The sequence below is a fragment of the Fukomys damarensis genome, unplaced genomic scaffold (genome assembly GCF_012274545.1).
Source record: "Fukomys damarensis isolate Sample0158 unplaced genomic scaffold, DMR_v1.0_HiC HiC_scaffold_17, whole genome shotgun sequence".
NCBI lineage: Eukaryota > Metazoa > Chordata > Mammalia > Rodentia > Bathyergidae > Fukomys > Fukomys damarensis.
Window position 1 is genome coordinate 73,659,431 of NW_022900929.1, and position 21,998 is coordinate 73,681,428.

The 21,998-nt window shown below is 44.3% G+C and overlaps 1 long non-coding RNA gene across 2 annotated transcripts in view; it reads right to left on the minus strand.

The window, feature by feature from the left end:
• LOC104867959 overlaps nucleotides 1–21,998 on the minus strand; it is a 147,641-nt gene that overhangs the window by 45,751 nt on the left and 79,892 nt on the right. For both annotated transcript variants that reach the window (XR_781912.1, XR_781913.1), the window contains exon 4: nucleotides 21,718–21,852. This is a non-coding gene — a long non-coding RNA (uncharacterized LOC104867959). The remainder of the gene's footprint in view (nucleotides 1–21,717; nucleotides 21,853–21,998) is intronic.

The window sequence follows — 21,998 nt, forward strand, 5'->3', positions numbered from 1 at the left end:
CAAGAAAAAAAAAAAAAAAAAAAAAGCAAATCCAAAAATGAAATACTTTGTTGCCTATCAAATGACTAAGAGTAATATTATTATAAGTAATAATAACCTGGACAAAGCAAGTAGGACAGAGAAACCAACACATACATAGTAACAGTACAGTTTGGACCAACCATAGAGAGGTGACTGGGCAATGTATATCAAACTGCATATACATTTTAAACTACTAATTCCATTTCTAGGAATTTATCCCTAGAACCTAATCAGTAATGCACTTCTACTATACCTCCAAAACAACTAATTATCCAACATTTAATAAGGACTAGTTAAGTATGGTTTATGCTTATAGTAAAATATCATCATGCTTTCAGAAGGATTTTTAATAAAACAGAAAATATTTGAGAAGTAGTAATACCTCTGTTCAAAAACAATTCCATTTCCAGATGGAATTCGGCAAAATTTTGCTTCCACTTGCGAACTCTGCACTGGGTAAGGAACACAACAGGGGCAATCTTTCCCCCACGAACATGAACATGCTGTCTCCTCCAGAATCGTGGAAAGGATGAAGTTCATTAACCAAGGTACTACTGTATATGTTATACTATAAGAATACACAGTATAGATTAGCAAACATAGTAAGATTATAATTTTTCAATGCACATATATATAAATACAAGTGTACACAGTTAAGTACATCCACACACAAGAGTAAACATGTACACACTAAATTATTAATATTACATATATGATACTGGCGTATACTGTGTTCAATAACAATAGAGACATATTAGTTTAAACATCAGACCTCAAGTGGGCCAGGGATTTAGATCAAGAGGACTGTGCCTGCCTGGCAAGCACAAGGTCCTGAGTTCAATCCCTGGTACCGCTAACAAACAAAAAAAATCAGATCTCAAATTTAAGGGAAAGAGCAAAGCCATATCTTAGTAGAAAATTTCAAAGTTGAGAACTGTAATACTTAACATCCATGATGCAACAACTTTGAGCCAGAAAGTCCTCAAATTGAGCTTATTTTGCAAAATGAAACAGAATACAAGTGTCAACCTGCACTGCATCAAAATAAAACGGATATTTCTACTGTTTCCTTTCCTATCTGACAAAATACTCGTCCCTACTAAGCCCACACACTTGGGTGAGATGGAGGCGGAGACTGTTGGTGCAGCAATGGCCTCCTTCATCACTCCTGAATCCGGGTGCACAACGTGAACATCTGTCCACGCCAGTCCTGAACATCAGCTATCTACTTCTAACTTAAGCCCAGTATGATTTCTGTGGCAACTCCTGGCCAAGATGGGCTTCTTCCAGAGGTCCGCACTAAAGAAATGACTACCTAGCAAGATATGCCAAGAGATAGTATATATTAATAATCTTTATTTCCATTGCATTCCTTTTAGAAGCATGGTCATACATGATTTCTAATCAAACTTCCCTCTCAGGATTATAAAACTGTGGTTATACAGGCAGATTTAAACATGAGAGGAGAAAGAGCCTTATGACTATGTAAAGAGATGTGCACAGACTATTATGTAGTCAAAATACAAAAACAAGAATCCTGAGACAACCCCCCCACCTGGCCACTATCTGCCCAAACCTTGAAAGAGTTGCAGAAGAGTAACTACTTGGCAAAACAAAAACTTGCTTCTTACACATTTCATCCTGAATTCTTGGCAAATATAAATGCCACAAAAACTTGACTCTTCTGGGGGCATGAATTCCTTTCCTATGTCTTCTTTCTAGGCAAGCCAGATCCTTAAGAGCACCCAATGTGTGATTAAGGGAAATCTGTTCTCTTTTTTCTGTAGGGAAAAATAACCTTTAAAATGACTTCATCTATCTTAGTTCTAGCTGGTGAAATTGCCCACAATTAATATCAATCTGAACCCTTTCCCCCAATATTATAAACTCCAGGACCCAGATACGTCTCTTGGAGAAGGGTCATTGTGCTTTAGCAGAGAACACAGCGAGAGTGGTAGCTTCTCTAGGACCCACAGGACCTTCCTCTCCTGTCACACTATTCTCTACTTCCACCTCTATCCAAGTAGAATTCCAAATCCATTATTATTATTATTTGTGGCATTTTTATTCAGAACCTCTTCTTCAAGAAAGCAGTGGGCACTTAAATTGCAAAACTGTTAAGAAAAATTGGACCCAATATATAAATCTTCCACTTTATATAGATGAATCTATTACGAGGTATAAAACTGTGTTCTTTGGACAGAAAGCAAAAATGTGATATCCCTGAATTAAACCTGAATCAGCTACCACAAAACAAAATATTAAATTGGACCAATTTCTGAATAAACCCTGATGAGTAGTTAAAAGTTTTTAGTGTAAAACAACAAAAGGATACATCCAAAAGAAAAATAAAAAATAAAAAAAAAAAACTCCCTGAGACTCAGTTTCATGTCCTCAAAAGATGGAATAATTTTCAAGTACATTTTTGCCTGGAGAGATGTCAGCTCTTGTTCAAAAGTTAACTCCAAGCCTCATACACAGCTAATTTCCTTGTGACAAAAAAATGAGGAAAACTTGTCCACTTAATTGCAGGGGAGCCAAAACTGGTATAAGCTTATCCAGATATCTTTATTAACAGCTTCCCAAAGCAAGGTGAAGGACATGCTAACATCGACAATGCTGGAGTTGGCTGAAAAAGTCACAGCAGAAATCAAAATGCCCCTGGGTCAGACGCCTAGATACAGGTGTGGAGGAATCAAGTTCAGTGCTGAAAATGGACAGATACTAATCGTAGCCACACACAGCACCAGTTTCACAACTGCCCCATTTATGCATTCCCCGGGTCTGCTGACTGTGCGCCATTGGTGAAGACGCGGGGCCACAAACAACAGGATCCACTCTGGCTCAGTGACGTGGGAAAGGAGCTTCTGAAGCAGTATCAGGGGGCCCCAGACTCCCCCCACCAGCCCGACCTGAAGCCTCCCAGCCACGAAGGGGCCTCAAGATGGCCCCGAGCTTCTCTAAGGGAAGCCCCACTGCACCACACCCAGTGCTGGGCCCACGCGGACCGCAGCCTCGTATGCTCACCGCCACCCTTGGCAGAACCCCCGCTCCCTCCTACAGAGCCGCCCCCTCCCGTGGCTCATCCCAAATCCACCTTGCTTGGCTTCCATGGTCACAAAGCCAACGCCTCGCCCTGTCTCCTGGCCACAGAGGAATCCGAGATGAGCATTTTCTGATTCGGACTTTCAAACAGTGGGTCTCCTAACATGGAAAGTCGCCAGAAATTTGGGTGACCACACATGCCCTCTGTAGGACATGACACAGTCTGCACGGTGGAGCAGTTGGCATAGTGCAGAGAGAGGCACATGAACCAAAATAAAAACCAAACCACTCTAACGCATCCGGCAGACCTTTTTAAACGGTGAGCTAATAAAAATGTTTATGTTAAACAATACTATAAGCTTTATCTGACTCGCAGTTTTTCTTCCCTAGAGGGTCATCTTTTCTGCCCATTTCCGCAGTTTTATGCTTGACATGAGTCAGCAGAGTCACTTGGCTGTGAGCTAATTACGTTAAATCTCTAAAAAAAAAAAAAAAAAAAATTATATTTTAAAACATGTATTAAACACTTATTATGAGCTCAACCCCGGGCTTCCGCATGTAAGAGTTCAGCAAAGAAAATGGATTTCGGAATCAAACCGACCTGGATTCAAACTCCAGCTCTTACTATTAATAGCCACGTGTCCTTGAGCTGGTTATTTCTCTATGCCCTCATTTCTGCTTCTGTTGCACCTACTACATAGATTCATTTAGGACGGTTTTTAAAAGGTGGAATGCTTCGCACAGGCTGAGTTTCGAGCTGCTGGATATATTGTCATCATTTAATCCTCACAGCGACAGGACACAGTGATGAAGACCAACCTGAAGCTCGGAGCACTGGCCACTTACCCAGGAATCCCTGGGCAGGACTGTGACTTGACCTCAGGTTTTCTAATGTCAAGTCTGGACTTTTTCAACTATGGCTTAAAATGTATTGCATAAGAACTTATAATGGCCTGGGCATGGTGGCACACATCTGTAATCCCAGCACTCAGGAGGCTGAGGCAGTAGGATCGCTGCAAGTTCACGGCCAGCCTCGGTTACACAGTGAGTTTAAGGCCGGCCTGAACCACAAAGCAAGACCATGTCTCAAAAAAAAGGGGAAGAAAAAAACTTTCAATGACTAAAGCCTTTTAGAAATGCGTCACGGTGCCTATTATAGAAAACTATATTCTCCATTTGCTAGGGGGCATAAAAACATAGAAATTCAGTTTCAAAATGCTATTTCCCCTGATGTCTTTAGATTCTCCCAAATATTTAGGGCTAGAGGGAAATTTGGAAGCCAGCCAGCTTAGTCTCCTGAAAGTTATTTCACCTATGGCTATTTTACACTTCTTGAAGGTTAAGATGCAACCCTTCATTTCTCTTGGTCTTTCTGTCATCACAGGAAGAATCTCAAGAAAATACTGAGGCAGCCACAAAACTTAGGCAAAATGCAAAAAGAGCGAAAGCTCACCTCTTGCCCAAGCTGAGGCACTTGTGGCTACTGGCATTTCCAACACAGGCTGAGAGTCCCTTATGCAAAACGCGTGGGACCAGAAGTAATTCGGACATTAAGCTTTTTCAGATTTGGGGATATCTGTGCATACAGTGAGATACACAAGGATGGGACCCAACCCTCCACACAACATTCTCTTACACACCATCTGTATCTTACATACCCAGCCTCAAGGGAATGACGTCACAGTATTTTAGCCCACCTGCACTTTAGGTCACCGTGTGACCCGCCCCATGTGGCCAGTGTGGGATTTTCCACTTGTGGTGTTGTGTCAGTGTTCAGGGTACTTTGAATTTCTGAGTAGTTTGGATTCCAGGTTCTTGGATTAAGTGTGCTCCACTTGTACTGGCACTTTCCACAGAATATTCCCAAGAACACCAAGTTTCGCAGGGTGCTAGTAAATATAAACAAGGAAAGAATTCTTTGACCAAGAAGGTGTGAAAAATGTTACAGCAAACAAAATGAAACAGGTGGGCTCCGAACATTCAGTGTACTCATGAACATAATGAATCCGCACAATGAGGTCCTACCCGAGTGGAGAATTTTCCAACCACAGAACCCTTTCTTCTCCGAGGGACCTGATCCAACAAGAGGACCAGACGGCACACTGCAGGATTGTTGTGTATTTCTCACCCAGTGAGAATGGTTCATCAAAACTCAGAGAAAAATGAGATCGCTGGAATTATCGGAAAACTTTCAGCACCACCCAGGAGCAGGGGTCGACCGGGCCGGCTCACCTGCTTGATGTGAGTTCTGATGCTTCGGGCAGGTGGGTCAGACCTGGTTAATAAGGACAACCATGCTCGATGCACTGGCTTCCGGTGGTATCTTAGCTCTCTCTCTGAAACCTCTCCGCCCAGGCCTAGGCGAGCACACGCCAATGTCTGGTACCCTCGACAGCCGCATCCACTGTTGGAGATTTAATACAAATATTCCACCTAGCCAAGAGTGGCCAGACAAGTTGACCTCTTCTCCCTGTGAGTCAAACTATCACCACTTTGGTCTGCAGCATCTCTTTCAAGTTTGTGGGCATGAGCTAGTCCTCAAGGGCTCCTAGATACTGACAAAACCCGATTTCCAAATGCACAAAATGGTAACAGCAAACACAGCCCTTGTGCTTGCTTCCATGGGGCCTTGAGGCTTTGCCCGAAGGGCCTTCCTTTGAGGGCCTTGGGTTCTGACTCTGGCTTGCTGTTCTCCCCAGCCCTCAGATCTTACAGAAAACCTTCAGTGTGAAGTTAAACAGTTTCCGTGATCTGCCTCACCCACCAAAGAGCAGCTGAATGGTTCAAGCTTGGAGAGCACATGCCAGGCAGGTACAGTCCCCCTGTTCTAACTGGCAAAGTCTCCAGAGCAGCTCATACACAGCACAGCGAAGAGAAGTACACCTCTTATCCCGGAAGCGGGGCTCAGTGTCCCCTCCTGGGCTTGCCAAGTCACAAGGGAGAAGGTCCATGCAAGGGTTGGCACCGCCCCCAAGGGTGCCTGGAGTGTGAGCCTCTCTTGGGAAAGGGGCAGGAAGGCTAGGAAGATGTTTTCACAAATACACTTCTTCCCTCCTTTGAACAGGCACACCTGTTTTCTCTGCTAACTCCGCTGCTTCGGCACTCACGCCCCAGGCAAAGCAGTCGTTAGAAACAGCAGATGTAGAACAGACACAGCAGAGTGCATCCCATCAAGCCGCTCACTGAAAATGCAGTTACTATCAAATGGTTCTTTCCAAGTTTCCCTTTTAAATGATGAACCCACCGGAGGTTAGTTATACTTGAACCAGCCACGGACACTTCTTTGCAAAAGAGTTTTTATATATATTTTTTTTAATATATATTTTAATATTTTGTAATATTACATTATCACCTCCACTTTACAGATGGGGAAAACTGAGGCAAAAACCTCTTTCCCAAAATTGCTGCGAAGTGACACGGTACAAATAAGACTGTTGTCCACTGAAAGTGGCAAAAATCTAAAAGAGGGAGACTGACTGGAGGTATGGTGTTTGCAGTCTGTGCGTGCTGGCCCGAGTATACTGTCAGAACAGCTTTGCCTGCTGAGACAGCACGGAACTGACCTCTCAGGAAAGAATCTGCCTCTCTGGTATCATCAATGCTATCATTAAAAACAGCAAAGTGTGCCCTGGCCATGTCCAGGTAGACAGCAGAAGGAGGAGAGGAAGGGTCTATAATACAGGGAGGACAATCCAGCAAAATTACGAGGTAAAAAAATCACAGGTCGGCAACCACTCCTTCTGAATGAGCTGGCAGCAAGGGTTTAAACAGGCAAAGATCCCTGCAGATATAAAAGCCAGGTCCTGGCTCAGAGGACAAGGGAAAAACACCAAACAGGACTGGCAAGGAATATCAAGAAGGAGAATGGGTAGAATATGGTTCAGCAGGCAAATGTGTAGGAGGAGAAACTCTCAACCATTCTTTCCCAAGTGCAGTTGTGGAGCTGTTTTTAAGGCTTCTGCATTTAGTAACCTACGAGTGGCTATGAGTTCAGGAGAATGTATGTTACTTTCTCCAATTTATTTCACAACAGAGAATTAAATTCAAGAACGATTTACAAAGTCTGTGCTTCCCCACACCCATGGATCACTCAGAATCACGAGACACTCGTGGAAAATCCACTCCGTCAGGAGCTCCGACTCCAAATCTCTGGGGACTGCTCCCTAGTCAGTGTCACTTCCAAAGGTTACCCAGGGTTTCACGGTCCACAGATGACACTCGGGGACTTCTGCCCTAGACGTGCCAGTTTCGGGGATACATGCAGCTGTGGGCTCTGGTCACACAGTGCACGGCACCTTGTCTTCTGCTCAGGGTCGCCCCGATGCCACACTGGGGTTCCTCATCCAGTGCTGAAGCCCTTGTCCTGGCTGTCCAAGGAGCCACACTTCTCATTTCATGGGTGCTCCTCCCACGGCCCCCCAGGGACAGCTCCACCCCTCCCTGCTGAGGTCTCCCAGGGCAGCAGGACTCAAGTTGCTCTCCGCCAGCCTGGCGGCTGTGCTGTGTTAGGAAAGAGCCCACCACCTGCAAGCCTTAACTTTCTTTTCATGAACTCACAAACAAAAAAAGGGCTGCTATGGGTTTTTAAACAGTTTACCAAATTCCCTTTTTCCATGAGTTTAGTACCTATCTTATTGAGACTGGAGTTAGCAACAGGTTTGGTCCAAGGAAATAGGTCACATGGCTCATGTCACCCCAGGGGATCCTGGGAACCGTCCTCAGTTACCCCCTTCCCCCCAAGGGCAGGAAGAAGACTGGGGGCCTCGCAGGTCCTCACACACACGCGCACACGTGTGTGCACACTCCCTGGCAGCCTGCTGCAGCACCCCAGTAAGAGCCCCTTAGCAGATGCGGCCTGACTCTGGACTTTTCTCTGCCCCGGCCGTACCCTGGAGTGGCTGCGTGCGCTTCACACCCACGGGGACCCTCTCAGGTCCTCTGAGCCCCTCCCATCCCCATTTCGCTTCTCCACTTCTCCTGACTTAGAGACAGACAGACAGAAATGAGAGCCAGGGAACTGCAGTGACATCCGTCGTTGATAACTGCATCGTATAAAGGGTTCCATAATAAAATATATTTATTGGACACTGGATCCAAAACAAATTACTTCCTGTAGGACCTGCAGCGCCCCGAACAGGCTAACATGCATTCTAAATCTGCAAGAAAAGAGCTTAAAAGTCTGTGTCCTTTCCTACCTGTATGTGGCTGTGGAACTAATTTCTTTTCCAAAACACCTCAGTGGATTAATGTATGATGGGTAGAAAAATGAATATTATTTAAAATCAAAACATCTATTTGTTAATCAAATTCATGTATATTTCAGCACTAGGACATTCTCATTTTTTTTGACCCATATAGAATTTAAAACTTCCCGATATACATTTGTATGTAATTTCTATAACTTATTTTGTGGATCTAATCATAGATTTATTTAATCCTGTGATTTCTATCTGAATTGCTGCCAAATGCCATGTCAATTGCTTCAATAAGAAAAGGAAAATATGCAAAACTATGCTGATAAGCTCCTGTATATACAAAAATATAAGGCACTTTTTAAAAACTAACTCTTCAAGGAAGTTGTTTATATTTCCATTTTGAGATTTTCATATTGCAGATGTACTCTCAATTATGTAATATATTCACTATATAATTTAAAATTAGATCAAAGGAATGCAATCACTGATTTTGGTACACTTATACAGGTCACCTAATGGAAGTGATTTTTTAAAATAAAATCAGATAAAGATATTTCCCCCAGATTAACTGCAAATATTGCATAATTTCAAAGACACTTTTTAGAAGATGCTTTGAAAGTTACAGAGGCTACAATGTTGCAATCCCAACTGAATTGTAGGCAATGAATATAAAGCATAATAACTCTGAGCCGTTATATAAGCAGATGAATGGCTTGGGATAAACAGATTCACATCCAGCTGCTCCTGAAGCAGAGGACAGGACCACATGCTGGGGCAAACTGAGTGCGAGGACTCAAAAGAAGGCTTGGACATCACGCACATGAGTGAGGAGTGTTAATAAAGCCACTTTACAAAGTAAGAGAGCGAAAGATGCAATAGTTCCTGGTTATACAACTTTATAAGTGATTCCTAATATGTATAACTACACAAATCAATGCAATATATAAGTAGACAAATAAATAACCTATATCCCTAAGATTTTAATGTAGCCATTTTGCTTTTTTTAGGAACTTTTTGTTAGGAAGATGAAAGTTTCCTTTATTTTCAGGTCTTTCTAATCCTTGGGGCTTTTAGACCCTTCCCGGCTGCCATCCAGCCTTGCTCTACAGAAGTCTTCTCTAAGACTAGAACCTCCATCCGTCTATATCTCTATCTTTCTGTTAAGCAGAGTCCACTTTCCAAATGGATCGCCTACCTTCCAATTCAATGAGCTCTCTCTGCAGACAGAACGCTGTAAAGCAAATGCACTTAACACATACAAAAGGATGCTGGATGCAGGGACACACATTACTTTCTTTTCCAACACCTTCAGTTTACAAGTGAGATCCTGTTCATCACTTAACAGTTCGGGATTTGTAATATAATTTTTCATGGACTACAATATCCCTTATGTGAGCTGGGAGTTGGTTATCATATAATACCCTCTTTAGAATACTTTCTCACACTCGCTAGGGTCTTCTCCCATCCCTTTTCTCTTGGCTCCATGCTTGAAAAAGCAAGTTATTGGTGAAGGGAAGTTACCAGCTTGACGTAGTGACCCAGTGCTCAGCCCACAGGACGGGCAAGAGAGAAATGTCTCACTAACCAAAGTGTGAAACTTCCTTTTATCTATGAGATTATCAGAGTGCAGCTTCAAGCTACTGTGCCCAAAACAGAAGCCCACGAACCAAGTATAAATATTAATATTTGTATAAACAATCATTTTCTTTTATTCATTTATTCCTTTTGTTCTTTATTAGTGCAAGTTGGGAGCACATAACCTTAACACAGCTAAACCCAGACTCCTGCGCTCCACGTGCCTGAGACGTCTTCGCTCCTTTCCCTGCATTCCCTTCTGCTTCCTCCATCGCTTGATCCCCCCACCCACTTGAAAGAGATCTATCTCCCTTCTTCCTAGGATCTTTTATTTTGCTCTTTATTTATGCTTTGGGCTTCCATACAATAGTTAAGCTTGTGTGTTTGATTTATTTCACTTAACATTATGGTCTCAAGGTGCATCCATTTTCCTGCCAATGCCTCAAACATTTGATACATATCCTTTTCGTGGCAGAGTAGTACTCCATCTTATGTAAACACCACATTCTTTTGTATCCATTCATCTGTTGACAAACCTACAGACCACTGTCAAGATTTAGCTACTATGTTTGTTTGCTTTGTTTTTGTTTTTTGAGACAGGGTCTCACTGTGTAGTTGAGACTGACCTGGAACTCACTATGTAGCCCAGGCTGGTCTCGAACTCACAAGGATCCTCCTGCCTCAGCCTCCCGAGTGCTTGGATTACAGGAGTGCACCACCAGGCCCAGCTAGATTTAGCTACAATGAAGTGTGTTGCTATAAACATGGGTGTGCGTGTATCACCATGATATGATGTCTCTAACTCTTTCAGGAAGATATCTAAAGGGGAAATAGTGGGGTCAAATGGAATTCAGTTTTCTGAGGAATCTCCATTCTGATTTCCGTAGTAGTCACACCAGTTTAGACTCTCTCCAACAATGTAGAAGGCTTCCCGTACTAGTGTTGTCTCTGTAGATGGATAAGCGTGACACAATTTAGTCCTTAAAAGTTTTTTCAGCTGTGACATCATCAGGAATGGAAATTTAAAAGAAAGGAGGGAGGAGAAAGGGAAAGGAAAGGAAAAGAAAGGAAGAAAGCAGCCCACATAGCCCAAGAAGGATTTGCAGCTCCACTAAAACTGAGCTTTTTTCCTTTCCCTGTCATTATGCAACCGGAGCTGCACGAATGGGCTTGGCTGGCAGAGGGAAGCCCAGCGCTCCTCTTCCCTTTCTTCTCTCTGCCAGATTCACAGCCACAACTTCCCCGACCCTTCCAGGGACAAGCGGCCCTGGAACAAGTGAGCCCGCGAACTTGAGAATACTCTGGAAAGGCTCGCGGTGCACGAGCTGGGCGTCAGCCCCGCAGGCAGGCCTCCCCACTTACCCTGGCACTGCCCTTGGCTTGAAGGGCAGACAGGGCTCCACCGACAGGGGCCTCTTTCCAGCCCTAGCTGTGCCTGTTCCCTCCTGCTGCTGCTTCAGCGCCGCCCTCCACAAGACGCATGGACATCCTGCCTGTGTAGTGCGTCTGAGGGTTCGACTCAACTATGGTTTTCCCGCTGGCTAAGGCATAAGTGCAGTGGCAGGGTTACAGGTGTCTTAGTGCAGAGAGTTCAAGTTCAGACCCCTGCTGGGGCCCGGAAGGCAGTATAAAGGAGTACATAGGAGGCCATGTAAGATGGTGAGGACTGTGGCAAGGTGTCCCCCAACCGGTCCTCTGATTCCAATCCAACATTCCCATCCACGGCCCCCCAAAACAAAACTAAGTCCCAACAAAGTGAAGGAATTTGGTATGAAAGTTCAATGTAGCTCATTTTCCATTAAGCAGGTCGTCCCTAGGCAAGAAGCGAAGATTCCAACCTGTCCCAGCAGGCGGTCCTTGGGCTTGGGAAACCTGCCCGGGTGCCGCATGTGTATCCTCCCGTTCTTACTCCACCACCTGGGAGGTGGCAGAGGCCGCAGTCACCCCCAGGAATGTTCAGTCTGGGGAGGACTCCCGGGATGTGATCTGCGGTCAGGGAGGCTCCGCTGCTCTGTAAATTGGAGTCCTCTGGGAACCGGGGTGTGGCTCCCCACGCAGGTGCCCAGTGCTTCAGTGACCCTAAGGGGGCATTCCTTCACTTTGAACGTCTTCTCCGAGCTGCTGGAATCAAAATGGTAAATCCGTAAGACTCCGCTCACATACAGGTTCTGCCCGACTTTCCGGGCATCTGTTTTGTTCATTCCCAACAGCCAGATGTGAGTGCCTGTCTGCCTTGCTTCTGTTTGCTATTTCATGTCTAACCTTTAACCTTGAGCTCGGCTCGGCTTGTGAACACAGTCCAGCGAGTTTTGTGTGTACACTGCTTTTAATCTGTCCAAAAATGCACCGGGAAGCCACTATTCAAATAGTTTAAGATGCCAGAGTACCGCTGCAGCTTCAGAATCCGGGTCCACAGAGCCGTTAGCTTCGGAAAGTGGGTGGTGGGCTGGGAACCCTTTCTCCAGGGATGCTCGGCACACGCACAGGGAGGCAGGCTCTTCCCTTAGCCAGCAACTGACTTCCTGAGAGACGGCGTGGGATCAGCAGGATCCACCTGCCAGGAGGAGCGGCGGCCAGGACCAGTTCTGAGGGCTCAGACACTCGTGACAGCTGGAAGTTCCTCAGTAAGTCGCGCCCTGGGTGCACATTCTTAGCATCTACGTTCGTGAAGATAGTGTAGAGGCAGCAACTGCTAACCCAGGATGCCGGGTACCTGGATAAGCGCCCTACAGAGATGGTGTCATTTAATTCTCACAGCTCCTCTGTGAAGTTTACCACCTTGACCGCAACCTTGAGGGCAAAGCGAGGTCTAGAAAGCTTAAGTTCACTGGTCCTAATTCATCAAACACAAATAGGGACGCAAAACCTAGAAGGTGCTTATTCTAAAAGATGCTTATTCTGATTCCCAGAGAACACAAAACTGGTAACACATCTCCAGTGGGAAACCTCACCAGGTATTCACTTTTGAAATATTCTTGAGCAGGGACAGATGAAAAAAAAAAAAAAAGAAAGAAAGAAAGTTAAAAAATGGAAATAGAGCTTTTGTGAGTGAGAAGGGGGCTGAGACTTGAAAGGAACAGGGAGAGATGAGCGGTGGAGGACGAAGAAAGGATTAAAATGTGGTATGGGATGCACCACCTCCCCGTGAGGAATGTAATTCTTATAAACTTCAAACATCGATAAAACAGTCTATAAATATCAAAAGAAATTTCCCAAGCAGAAAATAGGCAAAGACTAGCAGGGATAGTGGGAGCTTCTTATCACAAGCACAGAGATGGACAAGAGATAGGGCACAAGTTCCACAAGGACCCACGAAGCCCCAAACCCATGTGTACCTTGTGGGCAGCAAGCAGGCTGTGCTGCCAGCGGAGACCCAGAAGGCTCACCCCACGCGGACCTGCCTGAAAGAGCTGGCCGTTGTGGGAAAAGACACGCACTGAGCAATGCCCTTGCACTAGCAGAGGAAGGTCTGAGGCACGTCCCAAGGACACAGCCAGCCAGGACATGAGGCGGCAGGCCCTCCAAGCCCTTCCCTGTCCCCCTTCCCTGTCTTCTCATCCCAGAAATGACTTGGGGGAGCAGCTAAGGTGACTCCGAGGGAGAGGTCCTTTTACACTCCTAAGAAAACACGCACAGGGCCAACGACGAGGTGCATTTCCTGGTGGCTACGATATTTTAAAGGCAAATGTGTCTCCAAACCGAGCTGCCAACCCAGCACCAGGCCAAATCACACTGTGGGCCCTCTCTAGTGGAGAGAGACTGTTTACAATAAATCCAGGCGGGCCTTAAAATGCTGATTTATTCTTTAAAGCTGAACCACAGAGGACTGAGATGAATCCAAGAAGGGATTCTGAGGGTCATTATTTTAAGGGGGACAAACCGTTGTGAGGAGTGTGGACAATCGGAGCCACTGAGAAAGACCAGTGTGGCTGCTCCGTGGGGCGCATGACCAGGGACACGAGGACAGAGCACCCAGGCCCTTTTCTCTTTCCCCGCCTTCCTCTAGTGCCTGCCCTTGGACCACTCAGAGGTGAAGTTGGAACAGTCATGTTGTTCTGCTAGGAGGCCACCTAGAAATGACACCTCCAGGGACACTGCTCACTACTGTCTGAGAATGAGCCCCTGTACAGTCACCTCCCATCCTTTGCCTCCTCTCAAAATAGCCCCAGGAACCTAGACTATAGGCAGGTTCCAGCGTCCCTACACTTGGGAGCCACGAAGGCTTCCCTGGGCCTCGAGACAGCTTCCGTCTCACTCACTCGCCTGGGTCCAGGCTTCGGTCACGTGGATGTGGGGAAAAGAGCTCCTTTGTTCTCTGCCCCATCCTGGTCCCCTGCCCAAATGCCAAGCAAGCACAATGCCTTTCACTGGCGCTTCCTTCCCCTACTTTTCCTCTTACAGCCACCTTTCTCCCACTTCTCAGTGCCACCTGACAGGTTAAGTCAGGCTGATCTCTAGGGTATGAACGACGTCTTCAAGGACGTCTATACCGAAGTACCACACTGTGAAATGGGAAGGAAACTTGCCTGTGGGACCCATCCAGTGTGAAGATGTGGCTGCAGCCCAGCAGGGAGCTGAGAAGGGAGGCAGGGAGGCCAGAGTCTGGGGTCTTGGGATCACAGGCCAGCTTCTAGGGACAGCCATGACCTCAGTTTGCCTCCTTGTAAAAATGCGGGTCCCAGCTCTCAAAACTTCCAATGATTCCAGAGAAACCACATAGCTACATTCTCATGGGAAATGTTAACTTGTGTGGGTTGACTGTTCAATCGCTTGAAAAACTTGAAAACAAAGCTACCACACCGTAAATAGTCCTTGTCAACCAGCTGGGATGGCTCTCAGATTGCCAGGGTCCTGCTCGATCCAGCCATGCAGGGATTGAGGGTCCTAACACTACATCTAACACTTCTGACTTATTCTAATGGCAATGAGGAGCAAAGAGATTTCCATGCCCACTCTCTATGGCAGTCAGTGGAGCTGGGAACACTGATCCCAAGACAAGCCTGCTCCTAGGGGGCTGGGGCCCTGGGAATCCACCTACAGCCACGAAATGAAGCCACTTTCTTCCTCCTGACTAGCCACCCACCTCCAGAAGACTGCCACCTGCGACGTGACACTCAAGACAATCCCGATCTGCCTCCCAGGTTCTGGCTGAGTCTCACATTCTACCTCTGCACAAAGCTGACTTTGGAAAGTCAAATTCCCCAACTGCCACCCTGCTCCAACATGTGAGAAACTGCGGAGATTAAGTCTCTAAATGCTCATGGCTATTTCCTTAATTGATCTAAATTCCTAATCATGGGAAATTTTCATGCAAATATCTCAAAATTAATCCTAAAATTCCTGAGTCTGTCTGGAATGACCCATTTTTCTCCCCAGGTTAGAATGTCTTCACGATGCTTTCTACTCACAGTTTTCAAAGGACCACGTGGAAGAAAATTAAATCTTCAACACAGATGAAAAAAAGCATAAAGGAAACAAATTTTTATTCACTTCTTCAAATTCTGTAAAATTCACTCCCAAGGTCCCAAAAGACTACTGGCTTCTCAGAAGTCTTTACTGGAGATACCAAAAATTCAGGACAAAGTTTCTTTCCTGAAATCAGTCACCTGGATTAACCAGTCTCCCGGATCTTTTTTTTAACCTCAATATTTCCAAAAGCTGTTATTTCTCCCTTTGGGTCATTCCAGGCTAAATCAAAGGGTAACTGAAGAAGAGATGTAGAAACCTTTAAATGTATCCATGCCTGAGAATGTGTCCCCCCAATCTTATTACGGAGAACAAGGGCTACACAAACAGGTTTGTTTAATGCTTAAATTCACTGGCTGAATGAATAAACCCAAAACAAGCTATTGTGCTAATCTTCAGATTAGCCCTCTAATCTGTCCTTGTAATACTGATTCGTAAACAATGTCCATAATTAAACTGTTGTCAGAGACACAAATGCCCGGGGAGCCTGAGCTAATGAGGCAGTATTCAACTCCTTTACAAAGGCCAGCCTAATACAATTCCAGGAATGTTAATGCTTCCAAATATCTGCCATGCTTGGAAGGTGGGAAGACCACTGAGTTAGGTAATTAAGTAGCCACAGCCTACTGCAGAATTGTGTCCCAATGCTATTTGTTTGAGGAGAGGTGCTTAGGTGCAAGGAATTGGAAATCCCTGAAGCCCAGTTGAGCACACGGCCATCAAAGCGTCCCAAGTTCTCTGCTGAAGCCTGTGACATGAATGTGCATGACAAGGGGGCAGGGGGGCCGCCGTCTCCTCATTGTCCCAGAGACCTTTTAGTCTTGGGGGGGAGACAACTTGTCTTGGTATTTACGTAATTAGTTGAGAGAAATTCTCAGTGACTTCCCTTGAAGTCTGGCTGCACCTTAACTAGGGTTCCATGGGATTATTAGTGAGCACATGCCTATTCTTTTTGCACCATAAAGTATCACCCTACTGAACTATTTTATCTAGAAACCAGAGAATCACATCCACTTTTCTCTCCTAGCAAGTATTCCACCAGGAATCTCTGCTTTCTCTTTCTGTTTTTTCTTGGATTTCCTTGAAAATTCCAATGCGTGGACCATGGATCCAGTGATTGCTGCAATAAAGAGGATGACATCAGGGGAGCCTTTTCAACTGAGGGCTCCCACACGTGACCATTTCCACCATGTCTTCACATCCATGGCCCACTCTTAGCAGCCAGCGGGCCCCTCTGACATGGCGCTGGACTCTTGTATCCCTCCAGCTAGTCCGGGGGCTCCTGCTCTCTGGGGCAGAGGGGCATCTCCAGAAGGGATTGTTTGACCTGCGATGAGAGGAGGCTGTGTGGGAAAAGAGTATTGCAACCTGATGTCCCAGGGACATTTCCCTGCAGCCTTTAAAATGTCCTCAGAGGTCAAGCTCCCTGGGGGGACAAGACTACTACACTTCTGTTCCCAGTGATCAAAGATAAAGCAATTCCTGTCACAAAATGTAGAGGTGAGCAGAACAAGTGCTGGATAACGAAGCTGTCCATTCATTTACTCATTCATCGATGCTGAATACAAGAAGCCCACCAGGTGCCAGGGCCTAGGTGTGGAGAGGAAAATAAGTAGTAACAAACCCTGTACTGTAGAGTTTATCACCTACTGAGGAGGTAAACATTACCCAAATTGTTACTCACTTAGTTATGAAAAGCAGGGCAACAACTAAACCCGCTCGCTAAGTAATTCACATAAGCAGGCAGGGCCTCCAATTTGGAATCTGTAAAATGCCAAGTACCAACAGGATTGACTTCTAGGCAGTCAGATAATCCAGTGTCTCCTTTGGTTTCTGTCTCTTCAGGTATTTTCTCCCTGGCATGTAGACAACTGGATTAGAAGAATGAGGTTTGGAGGCCAACCAGCTATCTATCTTGAGCAACTTACTTCAACTCTCTGAGCCTCAGTTTCCTTACTCTACAACATGGCTACCAAGAGGCCTTCCCTCACTGCTTTGCTGGAAGGGTCACAGAGGACCACCATCCGTTCCAGGGGGAAAGAGACTGGGCCACTCTTTCTTTCTGCTGCCTTGTCAGGACCCAGTAGGACAACACTGGGTTCTACTTTGGGGAGAAGCAGAATCATCTGGAATCGTCCTCTGATGTCCCTCTTCGGTGACAGGCATCTACCCCACAGTGTCTCTCTTCTACAGTATGAACCAGGACAGGATTTGGGATATGGAGATTAGGGTTTCCTTCTGGTCCCCTTTCCCCCAACTTCTAGGTCACAAAACTCACGAAGTCATCTGGCCTCACTGCAGAGCCAGCTGTGGAGTCTGGCTCACCGATCTCCCGTGACAATGAAGTCTACAGACTTCGTGGACAGCTTCTCAGCCTCAAAAAAGAGTCAAGTAAAGAAATAACTTACCAGCCCAAGTTTCTGCACACCCCATCTCTTCCAACTTTTGTGCGGGCCACCTCTGGCAAAACTCAGTGAGAAGAACAGCCCAGTCACACTGATTTTCACATAAATGCCAGGAAATAGTGACAAATGGCTGGAAAACCCATCTGTGGCTCCATGGGACCCTCCCCTGCTCCTCCAACTCCCCCCAGAATCAGGACTATCCTAGGTCACTCTGAAGAAGGAAGTGGCAAAGGCCTCAAGAAGTGGAGCCAACTGAGAGCTAGAAATGTTATTGAAGTCCTAAATGACAATGCAAAACACTCCACTTTCATTTTATCCTACTAGCATTTTTTCAGACAGAAAGATGGATCTCTTATCTTCTAAATCTACCCCCTAAAAAGAATCATTGTTATTGTTAATCATATTATCATTAAATATACTGTCTATAGCCCAACTCATTGTTTTGCTTTAGGCTATTTTATTATTTTTAACTGACAAAAAGTATGTGGGGAGTATGCATTCTGAAATGTGCATGTATATATTGTTGCTCACCATAGTCACCACACTGTGCAACAGATCTCCTGAACTTATTCCTCCATGTAACTAAAATTTTGTGTCCTTTGCCCAATTTCCCCCCTTCCTCTAAAGGCCCTGATAACCATCGTTCTACCTTCTGCTTCTAAGAGTTTAACATGTTCAGATTCCACACACTTACAAGATCGTGTGGTGTGATACTTTTGTTTGTGTGTCTTATCTCACACGGTATATCTTCCAGGCTCATCTGTGTTATCCAGGATTTTCACATATCTTGAGGCAGAAATACTCTATCATGAATATATGCCACGCATTCCTTTTTCAGTTATTCAGTGGTGGACATTCGGGCTGATTCTGTATCTTGTCAATTGTGAATAATGCTGCAGTAAACGTAAGACTGCAGATATCTCTGTAACACACTGACTTCATCTGTCTCATCTGGATATATATCCAGGAGTGGGACTGCCGGGTCCCGTGGGAATTCTATTTTTAAGTTTTTGAGGAACCTCTGTTCCGCTCTGTATAATGGCTACACTAATTTACATTCCCATTAACAAGCATTCCCTTTTCTCCACATCCTCACCAATACCTGTTATCTATTACCTTTCTTATATTAGCCATTCTTACAGGTGAGAGGTAATAAGCCCATTGTGATTTGAGCTGGAATTGGTGATGCTGGGCATTTTCTCATAGATGCACAGGGTATCTATAAGTCCATTTTCAAAGACTGTCTATTCCAGTCCTTCACCCATTTTAATTAGATTATTTGCTTTCTTGCCAGAGCTATCTGAGAAACAGATAACTGTATCAATGTATGGTTTGCAGATATTTTCTTCCCTTCCACTTCCACGCTGGTGCTTATGTGCTGTGTAGAAGCTTTTTAGTTTGATGAAAACACATTAGTCTCATTTTACATTTGTTTCCTGTACTTTTGAAGATGTATCTAAAACATTACATAGAGCAGTATCATGGAGGTTTCCGCCTTTTATTCCTAGGAGTTTTATAGTTTCAGGTCTTATGTTTACATTTAATCCATTTTTAGTTGATTTTGTATAGGGTGTGAAATACGCATCCAATTTCATTCTTCTGCATACAGATATCCAGTTGTCCCACCAATGTTTATTGGAGAATTTGTCCTTTCTCCCTTGTACATTCTTGGCATCTTTATCAAATACAAATTAACTATAAATATGTAGATTTACTTCTGGGCTCCCTATTCTGTTCTCTTGGTTTATGTGTCTGCTTTATTTAACATGCTGTTTTGATTATTATAGATTTGTGTTATATTTTGAAGTCCAACTGTGTGATGCCTCCAGTTTTGTTCTTTTTATTCAAATCTACTTTAGGTATCTGAGGTCTCTTGTGGTTCCACACAAATTTTATGGTTGCTTTTTCTATTACTGTAAAAAGTCTCATTGGAATTTGACAGGGATTATAGTAAGTCTATAGATTTCCTTGAGTAACATGAACATTTTAACAATTTTAATTATTCCAATCCATGACCACAGCCACTCTATTTATTTGTGTCTTCTTCAGTTACTTTCATCATTTGGTGTATATATCTTTCATCTCCTTGGCTAAATGTCTTACTAAGATTTTTTTGGGGGGTTTTTGGTTTTTGGTGAGTGGGGTGGAAGCTATGATAAATAAATTGTTTTCTTGGTCTCTTTTTTAAATAGTTTGTTTTTAGTGTACTAACTCATGTTTTAATAGTTCATTTTAAGATAGGCAAAGTTTCAGCCACAGGCCACATTCAAAACTGAAAGATTTTGCCCCTGAGACTTCCATGGAATCTGGACAGGACCCCTTACTTACTGTTTGATCTTGATTTAGTTCCCTACCTTCTCTGGGCTTCAATTCCTTTCTCTTTGAAAGGAAGATAAAACCTCAAATTGTTTTCATGGGGATTAAGGTAAGCAGCGGAAGGAGCTGATCATGCACGAAAACTTGAGTTCAAGTCCAAGTTCTACCATTAATGAGGACTTAGGAAAGTTAAATAGCCTCTTCATGTCTCTGTTTCTTCACCATATGATGGAAATACTAATATCTCCTTCTTCACAGGGTTCCTGTGATGATTCAATAAGTTCATAAAAGTAAAGCTCTTAGAACAGTATCTAGCAGATGGTAAGCTAAATAAGTTGTAGCTGCTGTTATTACTGTTATTCTGTTAATAACAGTAAGAATTTTAGTTAACATTTTAACAATTTGTCCTCAGAAATTGGAGATGTGCTATGTACATGAACCAACTCCCCATGAAGAATGTGATTATTATGTGTTCTACAAACATATACTGATTAAAAAAAATTAAAACTGAACTGAAAAAAGATACTTTAATAGAAAATAAGGAAATAGTAACCAACAGGGTCATGCATTCTGTGAACCACTGAATTAAGACTTTCCAATTTAATCTTCCAACACCTGTGTAGGATAAACATTTTTATCCAAATTTCCAGCTTGGAAATGTGAGGCTCTTTTGGATTTTTAAAACTACTCTCAAATCACACATTGTTAGCAACAAAGACAAAAATAATACCTGCATTTAGCAAAGACTTAACAAGCATCTACCATGTAAATGCTAGAAGGCACGTTTGCATAAGAAATAGAAAGATGGGCAAGGGAGAGCTGAGCCCTCAGCAAGCTGACCGAGCCAGGGAGACCTTCAGTTTGCTGTGCCCAGGAAGACAGACAGGAGAAAAGATGCTGGCAATATGGTGAGAGCAAGGTCTACCCAGAGGCTACTGTAGAGATAGTGCTGGGGAGATCGGGGAGAGGTGGCAAGAAGGCATGGAAGGGAGCAATCAGGAGCTGAATCTGAAAGGGTGCATGGGACTTTGTCCAATGCAGGGGGCAGAGGAGGTGACGCAGAAAAGAAAACCCCAGGGATCAGTTCCAAAAGACAGGATGGCTCAAAGGAGGGACCAGGATGTGGTTCTGCTACACTCAAATGTGTGGCATGAGATGGGCACTGGAGACCAAAGCCTGCAGACAGTGTCTCATCCACCTGGAGAAAAACCTTCCACCATGGCCACTCTTTGTGCCCATCTGATGTTGTCTGGTCTGCTGATTTGTCTACCTGACCTTTTTTCCCCTCTCCACTCAGTAAGTTCTATGACAGCAGACTTTGTTTTTATCCAGACTCTTCTGCAGAGAGCTAGAACAAGATCTGAAACGCAAATGTGCATCAAATATGTAAATATACTGCAATCACCAAGCAGTTAGATGTGCAAACGATAGGCCAAGATGCACAGTATTTAAAGATTGAACACATTCAAAATCATTAGTAAATACTTTTTACGAAATAGCTCAAAACTTGGGATAGTCTTCCAATTTTTCACCATAACACATCTCTGAAAAGGCTCTTCTTTTTCAAGTGATGTTCAAACTACCTCCATATATATATATATAGCTTGGCCAATCAAGTCACATCTTTCTCCACTTGGTTATTCAGTTTCCTGAATTATAAAACTGGAGAGTGAATGACAATCTGGATTACTAACCTCTTGAAGCAGTTCACATTCATAGGCCAGCTGTCTCCAGAGCTCCTTAGTTGTTGAACTCCAAGCCACACTGGTTCTCAAGTGCTTGTGCATACAGCAGAAAGTCCTTGGTGAGGTCTGGTGGCCCCCTGGTGCCTTCAAGTAAATAGAGAGAGAGAGAAAGAGAAGTTAAGAAGGAAGAAAGACGGCTGGGATTTAGCTTAGTGGTTCCACCACCTGCCTCATAAGCACAAGGTCCTGAGTTTGATGCCAAGTAACAAAAAAAAAAAAAAAAAAAAAAA